We start from the raw sequence: 5,204 nt of genomic DNA on the forward strand, positions 1-5,204 counted from the left end.
GCTGTTTGCAGTCTCTGAGTGGTTTGTATTCTAGCCCATGCCCTTAGTCCTTCCCCTGTAAACACTGAGCTTTTAAGATCAGGTGTTCAGGTGGCTGCTCCTGGGGTGTGGAGCAGGGGCAGAAGAATTCTGGGAGCTGGGAGCTGGGAGTGAAGACATATCCGCCATCTGAGTGGCACCTCTCATCCACTACAAAATAAACAGCAGTGCCAAGGGAAGAGGGCGGGGAGGGCCTGAGGGAGCTGGAGCCATGCTGGAGCCAGCCCAGACTCCGGCTCTGTGTGTGGTCCGTCACTGTGTGTCCTGCTTTGTTCTGGGGGAAGAGGCCAAGAAGTTGTGCTTTTAAGATGCTCTGATACCATCGGGTTAAGGGGCAAGTTGGTGGCGGGTGTGGGGGTGCGAAGCAGCCGTGGGTCCCAGCCAGGGTTCCTCAGGCCTTCTGTGTGTGGAAGCACCCGATGGGTGTTGAGAAGCCTTCCTGGGGGCATGCAGGGTCTCCAGGAGGACAGACCCCCCCCTCCCCACTGCTCCTGGCCCCTGACGACTGAGGCAAGCTTACTGGGAGTAATCGGGAGGATGCCTGGCTGGCCTGCGGCTGTCTGTCTGCCTCGCCATCTCTCCTGGGCAGGCCTTCACCAGGGGAGCTGCTGTGTAGCTGTGCCTCAGTGGGGTGTCTACTTGATCCTGGGGCTCAATGGGGGACAGTTGGCCCCTATCCTTACTTTTGGTTTTATTTTTTAATATCTTTTAGGTCCAGGGCAGGGAGAAGGGCCTTTGTCTTTGGCCTTATGGGCCTTCCAGTGTCAGTCGGAGAGCCAGGACTCACAGAGGTGTGCCGTGGCCTGTGCAGGGGACGCCCCAGCAGACACTGCACTCAGAGTCCTGTTCTCTTCCCTCCAGTGTTCCTTCCCCAGAGTGCCAATTCCTTCTCCTGTGGAACTCGGCAAAACCAAGTGAATGGCTTCCTCCTCGGAGGTCAACATTTTCAGGATTCCGTTTTGAACCTATTTCCCTGTTTGCGTATGCAGTTTGTGTTAATTTTGTTTTGTAATGGCTGTGGTATATTCCATGATCCACTGTACTGGGGGTCAGAACACTCCCACTGTAGTGGGCAAAATGGTAAACATTTTAAGTTCAGGCTCATACAGTCCTAGTCCCAACTCTACTGCAAAGCAGATTTAGATCAATGTGTAAGCAAATTGCAAGACTGTGCTCCTAGAAAACTATTTAGAAAGACGGGCAGTGGGCTGTAGTTTGCTGACTCCCGTGTTATTCCAGAATTTCTTCTTCTGTCACTTCTGGGGGATCTTTTGGACCTAATACATCACTTCCTTTATACCTTTCAAAGTGAAAGCCCTCCTGAGGCTTAAAAACTTTGCGAATAATGCTTGGTAATTATTTGCTCGGTCATTAGGAAAAGAAACATACAATGACAAAAAGCAACTTCTCAGACACATTTATAATTGAAAGATACTTTTTATCAGCTACAACTGATCTACATTTATTTGAAGAATGGTAGCATAAGACTTTTATCTTGAAGGCAGTGCTTGGCATATATATGAAGTCGCAGACGTCTGTCAAGTACTCTGGCCTCTGTGGGGTGATCTGTGGTCCACAAGGTAAAACCACTGGATCCAGGGGAACCCTCCCTGCCCCCCCTCTTCCACTGGGGTTGTGGCTCAGCGGTAGAGTGCTCACCTAGACGGTGCAGAGCCCTGGGTTCGATCCTCAGCACCACAAATAAATAAATAAATAATTGTGTCCAACTGTAAATTAAAAAAAAAACCAAAAAAACAAAAAAACACTGTGATCAAGGCACAAGCCTCTCTCCCCGCAGAGAGTGGGAGGTGCTCTTTACCCAGTGGCCCCCGACCCCTCCACCAACCTCCCTATAATTTTTCTTCATTTTTGGTTTTCTCTTTGCAGGTGCCTTAGGCAGGCATGAGGTTCCCAAGCACTCCACCCCTTGCTGGTGTTGGGTTACTGAGTTGGTGGGTGGTAAAACTCCACTGCTCACCTGGCCTGAGGGGACAGACACCAGAAAATTCTGGGTGATTCCAGGCATTCGTCTTATAATCTTTCAGCTAAAATTAGCTGTGGCCCGCCTCAGACGGGGGGCTATAAGTGCTTCTGTGTGAAGGTGGGGACTGGCAATGACCTTTAGGAAGTTGGAGTACAGTTCTGGGAAAACGGCTTTCTCGCTGAAGCACTGGGCACTGCTCTGAGGGCTGCCAAGGTACAGAAGAAGGGAAGTTACCTTAGTTCCTCCGTTGGTGGACAACAACCATGTCCTGTGTGACAGATGAACATTGGGCCGTAGGTTTTGCCCAGGGGGAAGGTAGAGCAGGACCCGTACTGTTGATGGGTTGACTGCTGAACTTAGGAGCTTTGTCACGAGTGCCACAGGTTGGGTTACTTGGGAAAGAACTTCCCTTTAGGATCCAGAAGGTCACATGTGAACTCAAGGGAACAAGAGCATTAGGAGGGAAGGAGGAGGCCTGGTGCCCTTTTCTACAGCCCAGCCAGTGACCCCATACCCAGCACCAGGCCCTGCACATCACAAAGCCAGCACACACACCATGCCTGCGTCCCCCCGGCAGCAGCCGTCGGCTCCCAGATGCTGGTCACCCTCCACCTTCCAGAGGGCATTTCTGTCTTCATCATTTTTATAACTTTAATTTCCTTCTTTCTGTATAGTTTTAATATTAGGCTGCATGTGAATTTATTTCTGGCCATAATCAAAATGATAGATAGCAATAGTGTTGTCCAAGAGGTGGGGAATTGGAGGCTCCTCCCCACTGGTGGGAATGCAGAATGGTGCAGCTACTTCAGCAGAGGGTCTGACGGCTCCTCAGAAGGACATGCAGTCACCTCGTGACCCACCAGCACCACTTGACACATATTTCCTGGGTGTGTGTGTGAAAACTGTCTAGAAAAACTATTCATGGCAGCATCATTCCCCAAAGCCGGAAGCCCCGATGTCCACTGGGGATGACGGGATGAGCAAAACGTGGCCCACCATGAAACGTCCGACGGGAGGAGGAAGTGCCAGCACTGTGGCAGCGAGGGCAGCCTCGGAGGCGTGGAGGTGGAAGAGTGCCACCGTGAGAGACAGCAGTGATCTCATTTATATAAACTCCAGGAGAGACGCGTCTGCAGACAGCAAGTGTCCTGCTAGGCGCTTAGGCTGGTGAGCGGGGGCCGCAGCAAATGCAGCTGGTCGCTCTAGATGGGGGGTGTCTGGAGATGTTTTGAAATTGGCTGTGGTGACGTTTGCACACCTCTGTGAAACTACCAAAACCCACTGTTGAGTTGTGTACTTTAACTGGATGCATTTTACGCTATGTGCATTATATTTCAATAAAGCTGTTTAAAGTTAAGTTAGCACCTGGGAGTTACACCACTTTTTCACTTTCAGGAAGGAAGCCACGGCAATGTTAGGCCCAAACCCCACACGTTCCGTATATCGCCTTGTTTAGCTTCACAGTGGGTCATCAAGGCGACATCCTCCTGATTTTGTAAATCTTGGAACAGGAATTCTGAGGTGGCACCAAGCTGAGTGGCAGGCCCCGGGGGATGAGCCTCCTGCTCTTGGTGTCGCCACAGACAGCCTTGGTGAGGGGCGCCTGAGTGCTGTAGGCAGGACTGGCTGGCTTGGGGGTGTGTTGGGAAGGCTGAGGGCACCGGTCCTGCTTACTAACGATCTCTCCCTGCACAATCACAGCCTGCTTTTGATAAATAAGCTTATCAACATGTTGGGAGTCTGTCTGAAGAAATGACAGTCCAAGCTGGGTGCGGTGCCGCACGCCTATAACCCAGGGGCCTGGGAAGCTGAGGCAGGAGGTTGCAAGTTCAAATCTAGCGTCAGCAACTTGGTAAGCAATTCGATAAGACCTTGTCTTAAAAAAAAAAAAAAAAAGTAAAAAAGAAACAACAGCCCACTTTTTGAATTTTTAGCCACACTTTGTAGACAACTCAGTGGGCAGTGGCGCCCAGGGTTATGTAGGCAAGTCAGAGCCATGTGGGGTGAGGTGGAGGTTCCCCCATCAGGCAGGTGGAGCCTCTGCTCTGATCATGAGCACTTCAGAGCAGCTCCATGCTAAAATTTACAAACCACTGAGTAGAGATGGCAGGGAAGAGCCCCAGGATTTTAGTTGGTGCTTTTGCGGACTCTTGATTTGTAGCATTAGGCAAACTTACCCTGAGACCCTGGGGATCAAGGCCAGACCTCTCAATACCTTTAACATCAGAGGACTGAGGCCAAGGTTCTTGAGATCTTCCACTCTGACCTCCTCATTTCATGGTGGAAGCCTCAACAAGTTGAGAAATGTGCCCAGGGCCAGAGATTTATCAGAGCCTATGTTTTTAGCCAATTCCAGTGGACTTTCCCTTCTGTATCTTCCCTCCAGACAGATCCAGATGCCTCAAAGTTCCCCAAATGAGAATCCTCTGTTGAAGCACCAGAAAGTTTGAGCAAAGCCGTGGATGGAGGAAGGGGTGGTAGGCCACACCCAAGAAGAGGGGCAGCACTGTCAACTCCTCCCTGGACTTCCCCTGTGTTTGTGTCCATCCTCATTTAGTGTTTGTTCTTTGTTTTTGTTTTTGGCAGGGGTGGATGGGTACCAATTTGAAACTCAAGGGTGCTTTACCACTGAGCCACATCTTAGCACTTTTAAATATCTTACTTAGAGACAGGGTCTCGCAGAGTTGCTTAGGGCTTTGCTAAGTTGCTGAGGCTGGCTTTGAACTCACGATCTTCCTGCCTCGGCCTCCCAAGCTGCTGGGATTACCATCGCACTCGGCTCCTCATTTAGTTTTCACAGCAGATCTATGGGGTGAGCATTACATCTTACATTAGATGAGAAGACCCTGAGGCATCTAGGGGTCAAGTGACTTGCCCCACATCATACAACGAGGATAAGAACCTGGGATTGTCAGTGATACCTGCTTCTGCCTTCAGAGACAGGAAGTAGAGGGTACAGGTGGGGTCTGGAGTATGCCAGGGCACTGGGACAGGGGGTACAGGATGGCTTCAGCCCTGAATCCGCTCGCTCTGTCTGTTCTTGCACTGTAACGAGCAGCTTTACTGACCTCTGTACACGCTGATGTGAGGGCATCCAGCTCGGGCAGAGCTGCCCCACAGGCTTACAAGGCCTGCTCACAAGGGGCCATGCCCTCTCCCGGAAGCCCCACCTTGAACAGCC

The sequence above is a fragment of the Marmota flaviventris genome, chromosome 8, assembly GCF_047511675.1.
Source record: "Marmota flaviventris isolate mMarFla1 chromosome 8, mMarFla1.hap1, whole genome shotgun sequence".
Classification (NCBI taxonomy): Eukaryota; Metazoa; Chordata; class Mammalia; order Rodentia; family Sciuridae; genus Marmota; species Marmota flaviventris.